Raw genomic sequence first — 12,428 nt, 5'->3', positions numbered from 1 at the left:
TTAATCTTTTGAAGGATTGTCCTCTCTTCGAACTGGGGTTGAAGCATCAGCCAAACCCTAAAATCTATGAAAGTGTTACTCAAGTCACTTAGGAAAGTACTGCTGACACTGCATAGCAGGATAGTATTCTTTCTAATTGAAGTAATTATTAAGTATAGAAGGATGATTAAATGTAGAGAAATAAAATCTGGAGGTATTATAAGAATCAAATGAAGGATAGTCATCGTCCTGAAATGGTACTCCTGACAAGCCAAGTCTTATTTTAGCCCCAATGCTGCCTTTAGTAGAAATGAAAAGGAGGCCCACAAACCCCTCATTGTTTATGATGAGACCTCCAACCCATCCCAACATTCCTAATCCCTGCCTAAGAGACTATTCCTAAGTAGAAGGACCTAATTAGATCTGATTTCCACCTTTATCTAAGAGACCATAATGTCTAATGTCATCAGGATTGACATCTTTAATTACCTGGGTAATAGTAAAGCTTACTCCTCAACATCTATACCCATATCCCCATAAATCTCTCTAAATCCCCTAATTTGACCTATTCCCTTATCCTTCCCTAATCACCCCAAATTTCCTCATGGAAATTAACAGTACCCCATCAGCAAAATCACCACTTCTCTAAAATTCTTCTTCCAGATAAAACTGAACTGGTTCTTTTATCCTGAGGGCATTGCCCTTCCTATAGACTACCAAGTTAAGGCTGCTTTTTCTTCCTGCTGCCTTTCTACTACCAAGGCTGAATGGCAGGCAGGTTTACTTCCAGATCCATTTCCCAGCACTTTAAAAATATAGACAATCAAATGTGGCTATCTACTTACTTTTTATTTTATTACTAAGTTATTACTTTTCATTTCAGCCTCTAAGTTCATTTCCTTTTCCACTATGATTAATATCAACGTTCCTGGAGATTTCAGTATCCACACAGACCCTCTGTATTAGACATGTCCACATCTGCTATAAATAAGATAACTTTAAAAAAATCACAAACGTGTATATATATATGTAGAGCATTCTTTGGTGGTGAAATATTCTTGAGTGTTGACAAGACCAGTCCTCATTCCATTTAAATGAAATGTAGCAGCTCTGGACTCATTTTTACTATCAGTGCTAAATTTCAAGCCACTTCTTTGAAGAATTAGGCAATCATGAGGAAGCTGTGTTTATTCATTCCCTTTTTTATATCCTTTGCATTTATTGTTTATAGAATCTTACTTAAATGATAGAGGAGGGGCAGAGACAGAGGGAGACATAGGATCCAAAGTGAGCTCTGCACTGACAACAGAGAGCCCAATGCAGGGCTCAAACTCACAAACCACAAGATCATGACCTGAGCCAAAATCGGGCACTTAACCAACTAAGCCACCCAGGAGCCCTGCTAGTACATTGTTTTTATGAAAGATTGGTAGAAATGTAACTGAGGAAAAGTGGATTATGTGCCATTTAGTTAAAAACAACCTATTTAACTTTACTTCACCTATTAGTTCCTTAACACATTTAATTGAAATTCTCCCTCCCCTAATTTGGCAGGATATTTTGAACAACTAGCAGAGTGACCCTGTTCATAATGAAGAAAAATCAACTTTGACAGGATCCAAGTCACCATTCTTGCCAGTTTCAGAAAATGATGTAGTTTACTGTCTCAGTTATTTGCCCTCATCCTGTCCAACAAGCTTGTTCCTTGTGTCTCTTTTGCCATACCCCTGAAGTCATAATCATATCTGTGTATTACCAATAATTGCACCACCTCAAAAATATACATTTAAAATAACTCCTCTCACCATGTTCTCTATCTTTTCAACATAGTTTTCTAGAACTCATATTTCCACAATTTTCAACCCAACTGGGCACTCTAATCTACTGAAATTTTGTGGTCTAGAATACACCATAAATAGTCAATATCCCTTTTTACCAAGTTTAAGGCTCATAATTAAAATCATAGTCTTAAACACACTTTCAGTTCCCACACCTTTCTTCCCAGAGAATTTACATGTCAAGACCCACACTCTTGTTTATTCAACTTTCTGCCTTCTCTGCTTCTAAACCTGAACAGATATGTATTGCTTTTCTTACTTTAAATTCATCACCACAACTTCAAGTGTGCCCTCAGTTCTATCCTAAAATACTGTTATATTTTCATAGATCATTTACTCACCCACTCTCATAGAAAGATATTTTAAATTTCTCATCTCCCTGTTAATATTCAACGTGTTTTTCCTTCCTCACTCTCAGCTGATCTTTGCCTCTAAGAAAATTGAAAAATAACAAGAGAATTTCATCACTATATCTATAAATCTACCAACTTACCTGCATTTAGAAACATGCACCCTCTCTGGATGCTTTTTATTAATAGATGCACTGTCCATATTCCAATAGAAAGCTGAAATTCCATGCGTCATGCAGTTCTTTCTATACAAGGGCTTAATTCCATTATCTTTCTCCAGTTTCATTATTTTTCCACGTTCAAGTGGGTATACTGGCTCATCAGCATACAAATATGTAGTAGTCATATTCATTCTTAAAAAAAAACACCCATTTTATTTACAGTTCACATGGCTTGTCTGTTTTTCATTATATTAAACTACTCACAAAACTCGTTTATACTTGCTGTCCTATATTTCTCAAATTTTATTCTCTCTCATTACAACTTAACCAAGCTTTCATCCTAACCCCAACAAAAGCAGATTAGAGACATAATCCAGTATGCAATTCTCAATCCTCGCCTCACCTCTCACTTAAGTATTTGGCAGTGTATACTTCTTTTTTCTGTTTGCATTCAATTATTCCCTTGATGAAATCACCCAGTCCATGCTGTTAAATGTCGTCTGTATGCGGTTGAATCTCAATTTACATCTTTTTTAGCTGTCTTCCTTCCTAAAGTTTAGGGTCACTTATTCAACTGCCTGTTCTATTATTCCATTTTAATATTTAATAGGCATCTTAATCTCAATATATCCAAAGAAGAGCTTTTAATTTCCAATCTACCCCAATATTTACCTCCCACATTATTCCTGATATTAATAAGTGGCAATTTAATCACTTATTTATTCAGTCCATAATTTCTGAGTTATCCTTGACTACTCTCTTTCAACATACATTTATCAGCAAACTTTCTCAAGTTCCTTAAAAATACATATAAAATATAAATACCTCTCACTACTTATGTAATCTTTTCTGTTTCACTGTGTTTTAAAAACATGCTTGGACCTTCTATTTTTGGTACAGATTTGTCAGAACCATTTATAGTGACCAAGAAAATTTCATGGGGTTGAGTGGTGCATGGGAGGCTGTGAAGGCGTTGGCAGGTAGTCAGAATGAGGTGATGGAGGGAGATAGAGCTAGAGCTGGTAGACATGGATGCCCTTCTGGCATGGTTTAGATATGGTTATATTAAATAAAAAAGTAAATTGATTGTGCAAATAAGTAAACATGTTAAGGTGACAGGTTTCTCACTGTGGGGAGGGATTAATGAACATGGAAATATGCATACATATAAATACACACATATCTAGTCACACATGCATAAATATACCCAGATAATTACAGAAATAGTCATATTTTTACATATATATGTATATTGGATGGTTCCAGAGCTGTGGCAATTTTTTTTTTGGTCAAATTGAATCTGGAGCATCACTTTCTTCCAAAAGAATGAGGACGTGTCAAGAAGATACAGAAACCAGCTAATGGTGACTCCTAATGACAAAATTTGTAAAATTTGAGCATTAAGAGATATGTAACGTGAAATAGGAATTCATGAGTCCATATGAAAATAAATAAATCAATGAATGAGTATAAATGGCAAATAAAGGAAAGCTATTCCTTATAGTAAACTACCATCTAATAAATTCAGAAGAAGTATAGCAAATCATCAAAGGCAAAGAACAGAGTGGTGGTTGATTCAGGCAGGAGTCATCAATGAATGCTAACATTGGATATTTGGTGAGGGTCAGAGTACTTACAATGTCTCTCAGTATCTTCTCACATTGTGTTGGGTTGATTGTAATGGAAAAAATGATGACTTGTGATGAAGATGTTTGGCAGACTCTGACATCATGAGACTGTATGACCTGAGTCTGGTCATATGGAAACATTGGATGGACATAAGTTGAGGGCCACAACTTTTCAAACTGTAAAAATAGTAGGGATGTGGAAGAAGTAAGAAACTCCAGGCTGAAGGGATGTGAAGAGACATAAATATTGAATGCAGCACCTGCTCATGGATAGGACCCTGAACCATAAAAAGATGAGATATTATTGGCAGAATTGGTGAGATTTGCATGCAGTTTGTTCATTGGTTAGTAGTTGTAGTATTAGCACTGATTCTCAGCTTTCGTGGCTTATATAATTAGTATCTAGCCAATGTTTTTCTCCTTGGCAGATACACATTACAGTATATAAGGATCATTCAGTATTAAGTTTGTACTTTTCTTACAAATGTTTCCTAAGCAGGAATATCTGAAGAAGAAAGTGCAGTAAAACATTGACAGCGATAAAATAAATTTTTGAGAATTATTTTAAAATTTAAAAATATGTTAGCTTCAAGAAAAAAAGCAAAACAAAGCAAAGCACTCTGATAAATTTCATCTGTCAATTATATTGCAAATACTGAATATATAAAAGACAAATATTCCACTCACAATTTAGAAGTATAATTCTTAATTCCAAATAATATATTTGAGCAATGACATCATCAGCCATTTACCTTCAAAATTATCATGAAAAATTATTCTAAGATTAAAGCAGTATGAATACAGAAGATCAAAGACATAGCAAAATCATACATAAATATTCTTTTATTTTTCAGATGCATATGTTTTGCTTATATATTCAAGTAAATGCACTCAATTTGACTTTTCCTAGATGGTCTATCAACTCTTCTTACTAGTAATCAAATAAAAATGAACTTCTATGTTAATATTGAGGATGCAGGTGGATGCCTTGGAAATGCAGGTGTTTGAAATGAACAGCTAAATGTCTGCGACATCTGGCTAAGCCTCTGTGGAAGCTGTCAATTCCCTTTCCAGCTGGAATCACAGTGGAATGTGTAATTACTGTAACACTTTCGGCAAGAGACAGACATGTCCCTGCAAACATTAGTCATCCAACCGGAAATTCCCAGAGAGTCTCAGTCAGTGCCCTTCTAAAAGGAAAGCACTAAGAAACTGACAGAAATCTGTTTTTCCTTTTATTAAAAAGGAAGAATTTTCTATAGATTACAAAATTCAGTTATCTTTATGCATAATAGACAGAGATGTTCCTGAAAAATCTTGCATTTTTATCTTCTGTCAAATCCATTTTTCCTTCTTTTTGATGCACAAATATCACAGTATCATAATTTTATCTACCATAACTAAGTCCCATTAGTAAATTATGACCCGTAATTATTCACATCATTGAATATTTTCTTTTTAAAGATGAATTTGGCCAAATGAGTATCATAAGGAATATATTACCAAATAATGGCAGTTATAGACTAGTGACTAGGTATTCCCAGTTGCTTCTAAATTAAGTCATAAAAACGTTTTTTATTGCACTGATGGAATATAAGCCTTTTTTAATGGCATAAGATTAGATAGTGATTTAAACAAACTATTATTGAATGCTCAATTTTCTTATCTCTATAATATAGATACTAATAGCACACACTTTATAGAATTCTGAGGAATTCTATAAACATGGTAATTAGTGTTTAATTAGTATTTAATATGTTATTTGTTATTGTTAATATTATTCTAGATGCTGTTGACCTAGAGATAAAATACATACTTTTTGTCTTTGGAGAATTCACATAAGATTCAGACTGTGAGTGATCTGAATTCACATGAAAATGTATTTAATTACTGTTTGAGTCTAAGTGAGATTCATTAGATACATAAGACTTACCTGAGGACTTTCTACTTCCTAAAGTCAACATTTTGCTGAAAATAGTAGATAAACAGTTTATAGTACTGAACTGAGAAACAAATAAAAAAGATTTGGCCTTAACAAGTTCCCTTTAACATCTCTAAAGAAGAAAGAGTACAGGTAGAAGAGAAGAAAAATAAGAAGTCAGAAAAAAAAAGAGAGCAAGGCATATTTATAAATGGTTACTTGTGAGTAGAAGCTCTAGAATAAAACAAAACTATTGAAAATGATAGCTTGATAAATTGAACATGATAACTTGCAGAGATGGAAAAGACTTGAACAATTCATTTTAAGTAATCCTAACGGGGCCACTGCCTACCTTCTGTTTGAGTATTTATCTTGTCATCACATAGTGTGAGCTATTGGTAAAATTGATAAACATGTTTATTATATCTTCACTCAAATCATTGATCAAGCTGTTCAACAAAACAAAGCAGAGATAAAAACCATGTGGTATGACATGAGGGTGTGCTCATTAACCAACCTCTGTTTATTATAGTAACTTAGAAATCAAAATGAACCAGATGTAAATTTGTCTAATCCACAAATATTCCCTTGTTCATTGTGATCTCTAGACAATTATTCACTACTGTAATGATGTCTCTAGAATTGTTCATTGGTTAAAAGTTGCATACCAGGGAAATTATGAGAAAGCATAATTCAGAATATCTTCAAGAGAAGACATCTGAGTTGGCCCACTCATTAATACTAAGGAGGATTACTGCAATATTAAAAATGTCTTTATTGGGTGTTACTCTCTTGTAAGGGCTGTTGTTCATTGCAACCAATAATAAGCCCATTGGCCTGGAATGATTTACCATAATATCTCATTAGGTATTATTTATATGTCACAATAATTCTTTGGGAAGACAGCTATCTCCATGGTCTTCACTCATTCCATAAATAGATGTAAAGGGAAGAAAAAAAATATCTGTTGATCTTTTATTTTGGTTCTGTAAATTCAAGCATCATTTAAAAGTATTATGTCATGTAGCTTTAGTAAATAATTGAATAAAGTATTAATATTCCTACTGAACAATCAAACAGAATCAGAAAGACTAAATGACTTTCAAGAGGTTACATAGCTCCTAGATGGTAAATTTGGTATCAAAGCCTAGTCTTTATGAATTAGAAGCCACATTGTTTACGTGATGTTATTTCCCATGTTTTAATTACAGAATTAGGGAAGTGCCCAAGGTTACTGAATGGTTCAGTAAGGTCTACAAGATGGACACATGCCAATTATTTTTTGATTCATTAATATCTGAAAACCAGTAGTGAACACTCAGAGCTCTTCCCAGATCTCTTTAAATTAGGTGTGTTTTATCTGATTCTACATCTCTTCTGGTAAATAATCCCTCATTCTGCCCCTTAGTAGGGACAGCATTACCCAATGTGACCATGTTGAGACTTGAACATAGGGATGAATGATTGCAGAAAAATTAGATAAGCTGGGCCTGACAGTAGGAGATATTATCATCAAACTGGGGTCCCTGATATTAACAAGTATCATAGCATTTCAGAATAGCAAAGACTAGGTGACAACAATTATTCACCAAACCTAAGTGGACATACTTACCTTAATCAGTAACAAGGTCAGAATAGGATCTAAGGTATCCTGAACTACAGGGAAAGTAAGTAATGGCTAATAGAGTATGCAGTATTCCTAGTGTTGAGTTAGATGGGCAGTTGATAATATTGGTGCTGGATACATATAATAAAAAAAAATCAAGAGTGGATAAGCAGAACATTAAAGTCAGTTGCCCCTTACTCAAATTCCAGACCAATAGTATTCAGGTCCAGAATCCACTACATAAAAGAAAGGCAACACCCCAATAAGTGAATACTGTAGCCATTGCTCTTGTCCTTTTCATAGATGGTTACCACTATTTTCACATATCTTTCAAGGACTATTAGACAAAAAGTCTGAGTTGATACTGATACCTGGGGACCCAAAGCAACATTGTGGCCCCTTGTTAAAATAGAAGTTAATGAAGGCAAATGATTAATGGAATCCTGGCCTAAGTCTGTATCACAGTAAATTTAATAGGTTCACAAACACACAAAGTGATTATTTTCTAGTTTCAGAATGTAGAGTCCAGCTGGACATATTTGGAAGCTGGAAAAACTCTCATATTGGTTCTCTAATAGGAAACGCCAGGTGGAAAACTTCTCCCCAAAGGTAATAAGTGAAACAACACAATACCTAATTGCAAGTGAAATTGGTTCACTTTTAAAGATTTCAAGGATATTAGGGTGTGGGTCTGATTATTTCCCTGATTTCTTCAAAATTATAGAGTATGAGCAAAATAGATGCATCATGGTGGCTATCAATGGACTACCACAGATTTATGGTAGCCTCAGTAGCCGGCTGCTGTGCCAGATTTGGTAGTTTTACTATAATATTTCAGCATGACCTCTTGTGGTTTTTACATGGCTATTAATCTTGCAAATAAGTTTTTAGTATTGACCCATTAAGGAAAAGTAGGAATAATTCACATTCACCTGGAAAACAGAATACATTCAAAGTCATGCACCAGGGCTTTTTGTTATGCTTTATTGTAACAGTCTTGCCCTCTGTCACAATATAACATGAACAGAAATTGATGTCCTTGAAATTTTGGAGAAGAGAACATTGGCCCACCTTCTGATGAGATCATGTTAATCAGAGCTAACGAGCAGATAAATGCAGGTACTCTGGATGCCCTGGCAAGGCACTTGCGCTTCAAAAGATATTCCAGATCAATGGGCATATGAACATGGTATTCACTAGTTTTACTATCTATGATAACACAAAAAGCCTCAAGCCTGATAGAACATTGACAAAACTTCTTAAAGTGCTGTAAGGCACCATCTTGGATAGATGGTATCATTCAAGACGTGATATAGTCCTTAAACTCTAGGCTATTATACGTTAGAATACCTGGATCCAGAAACCAAGGGGAAAGTAAAGTAGGAGTGGTTCTAGTTATCATCATATTCAGAGTCCCATCTAATGCTTTCTAATGCAACAGCTTTAGATTTCTTGGGTTTAGAAGTCCTGGTTCACAGATCCAGGGTTCTTCCATCATGAACATGGTACAAATTATGCTAAACATAAAATAATGGCCACCACCTGGTTATTTGAACTCCTTGTTTCTGTGGAACAGAAAGCAAAGACAAGAGTCACTATACTGGCTAGGGCTGATCCTCAGGAGAGAGTAAAATTACTGCTACATTGTGTAAGCAGGGATGAGCATGTCTGAAATCCAAGGGAGATAGTAGAATGTCCCGTTTTAACTATGAAGAGACAAATACTATACCAATAACCTGATCAGGTATCAACAGTGGTAAATGAATAGTTTAGCATACCACCTGTTCAGAAAATTTACCTAGACTAGCAGAAGCACGACTTGAGGATGAGGATAATATAGAATGTTTTGCAGAGAAGAATGATAATAAATACCAATTATAACTTTAGGACAAACTGCAGAAGGCTAGACAGTAACTCACCCTACTACCCTTCTTTTTGTGTACATTTCCTGCCAAATTAGTGCCCAACAGTAACTTTAAGAAGACATGCAGGTTTAGAGTGAGTTTAATATAAGAAGTGGGTGGGTATGAGGGATATTAATTTTATTGATCTTCGCAAAGAACCAACTTTTGGTGCCATTAAGTATCTCCATTGTTTCTCTATTTCACTTTTCCATTTCATCTATTTTATCAAATCCTTCCATCTGCTTGCTTTGGGTTTACTTTGCTCTTCTTTTTCAAGATTCATAAAGTGAATGTTTATTTTTGTAAGTTTTAATTTAAATTCCAGTTAGTTAACATACAGTGTAATATTAGTTTCAGGTGCACAAACAGTGATTCAACACTTCCATACAATACTCAGTGCTTTGATATCTTTACCAAGGTTCAACAGTTCCTTCATTTTTACCTCTAATTCTTTTTATTTATTTTTTTAAACATGAAATTTATTGCCAAATTGGTTTCCATACAACACCCAGTGCTCATCCCAACAGGTGCCCTCCTGAATACCCATAACCTACTCTCCCCTCCCCCCCATCAACCCTCAGTTTGTTCTCAGTTTTTAAGAGTCTCATGTTTTGGCTCCCTCTAATTCTGTTTGAAATTTAAATCAAGGTAACCTGACACTTTAAAAGGATTTATATAGCTATATACTAAAATGTTAATTTTATCCAGGCATTTTTTTCTATACACTGAAATTTAACTAATGTTAATTTTTATTCATTCTGGAAGATGGGATTTGGGATGATAACTTTCCATTATTGTATAGTTTATTTGATAGAATACTTTGTAAATTACACATAGCATTTTAACATAAGAGTAAATATTAAAATTAAAAATAGAAATATGATTAATGATAGGCTTAATAAATTCAACTTTCAACTTGTTATCTAATCAAAATAATTTAGACTTAATAATAGTCCATAACTGAAAAACATAATATTCTATAACTCATAATTACTTGCTGAATTTTTTTATTTTAACTTCATCACATAAAGAATGAACATTTCTTAAAGTTAGCCAATATTTAAAAATTCATTATACACCTGGCTTCAAATTATGATTTTTTGTAAGTATAATCAACTTGCTTTAAAAAGTATTCGAGGCAACTTCATCTTAATAATAATATTAAAATTTTTAATAAAGAAAAATACAGGATAGAGACCACCAAAAAGAAATAAGATGGGTAGCTATCAAATGGTGTTTTGAATACATTACTAAAATTTAAATTGTTGGCTTTGGTATATTCAAATTTCATACTATGATATACAAATAAATCAAATAATATAAAGATAAAGATTTCCTGGAAACAAATATAAAAGAGAAATTTGACACATGTGTTTCACATAAAGGATAAATTAGAGAATCGACTGGATAATAAACTTACCTACTTTTTTGTATAAAACACAGGAATACTTTCATTACTTTCATACAGATGTTTCTTATATACAATGTTTCTAAATGGTCAAGCCATAACACTGAGTCCAAAGGCTGATATTTCTCTCTTAAATACCATATACAGGTTTATAGTCCACTCTATTTAGAAATAAAATGAATGAGAATATGACAGTTAAATAATTTCATAAATTGTGAACACAGCCTAAAACTTTATATATGCTTTTATGTCCTTTTCGTTTCCAAGAACCTTTAAGCCTAAATAATTTGACAGATAAGGCAACTTCTTTTACAATTTGATTATCACCTGACAGAAAATAATTCCACGGATAAGAGATCACATAACGATTTTTCCACACATAATCCCAAACTTCAAAGTACTAGAAATACTAAAATAGTAAAGAATGAGGTCAATCCCTCAGAAATATAGCACCAGGAACTTCCCTTATCCATTTTGTTGTATGGGTTGCAAGTGATATAGAACTCTTGGGAGGTGGCTAGATTTAATTATAATTTAGAGTTTGTACAACATGTGAAAAAATATTTTTCTGAGTTCATATTTCAATCAAGGCTATTTCTTTAACTTTAATAATGTAAGAGATGTCATGAAGCCAATAAGTGATCCCCAAATCCTCCTCTCAAATGTTATCTGTCTTAAGTCATGATTACACCCCTAAGAATCTACGATCATAAAAACTGGTATCTTGTCAGGTGTGACAGTTTGCTTCTATATACACTTTTTGGTGATAAAATCTATTAATATTTGCTTGAAATTCCAAGTGTATAAGAATGGATTCCACATACTTGTACCCAACACAGAAACACCTATACACTCAAAGCCCACTGAAAATTTCCATGTAGATATCTTACATACATTACTAACTAATACAAATTCATGCCAAGTAACCTAAAGTCAATCTCAGTTGGGCTGAAATGATGTGAAATCTTGTGAATTAAATTGCCTTTGTTACATATATAAATTTATTTGAATTTTTAATATTTTACTGTATTTTCCTATCTTTTAGGCCGTTATGTGTCCCCCACCCTACCTCCAGATAATTAACCTAAAGATATCTCTTTTAATTTTAAGAAAAAAGCAAATTTCACATTACTAAATTAAAAAATGCTAAATACTATGCTCTATGCTAGGCTGGGACCCAAAAGTACAAGAGCCTCAGACCCTAGAAAGTAATTAAGAATAACTTCAAGGTTCAGAGGAAGCTTAAAAGACAATAAAAAAGAAATTTTCTTTGGAATGACCTTGTGTTTAAAGAAAATAAATATTTTGTTCTCTAGGAGATTGAAAGGGTGGAAAATAAAGCTAAACTGCTAGAAAGGAGCCAATTCATAAATGAGCTTAGACAAAATGCCTTAAAATATATGAAAATTTCAAAAATTGGCTTTGATAGACAATTATGTTAATGGTTGTAGAGTGATTAAAACTATCCTTCTATATGTAAAGTGCAAATATGATTAATAGAACTTTAGGTTGAACAAATCATTAGGCAAATTGATCATTAATTAACTGACACTAAGCAAATTTGTTTTAGGTTACTGGTTTTCTTCCAATTTAATATGTCTAAAATAAACAGATACTTTTTTTTAAGCTCAAC

The 12,428-nt window shown here is 33.4% G+C and overlaps 1 long non-coding RNA gene across 1 annotated transcript; it reads right to left on the bottom strand.

The window, feature by feature from the left end:
• Positions 1 to 2,316: 2,316 nt before the first annotated feature.
• On the bottom strand, positions 2,317 to 10,961 carry LOC123385213. The gene is made up of 3 exons (XR_006597409.1): positions 10,808 to 10,961; positions 3,966 to 4,133; positions 2,317 to 2,520 (listed from the first exon to the last, which is right to left on the bottom strand). It is a non-coding gene; the product is annotated as an uncharacterized LOC123385213 (long non-coding RNA).
• Positions 10,962 to 12,428: the final 1,467 nt, after the last annotated feature.

This window comes from Felis catus, chromosome B1, assembly GCF_018350175.1.
Source record: "Felis catus isolate Fca126 chromosome B1, F.catus_Fca126_mat1.0, whole genome shotgun sequence".
NCBI lineage: Eukaryota > Metazoa > Chordata > Mammalia > Carnivora > Felidae > Felis > Felis catus.
The sequence above is the reverse complement of the archived record's forward strand: the minus strand, read 5'-3'. Positions and strand labels throughout refer to the sequence as shown.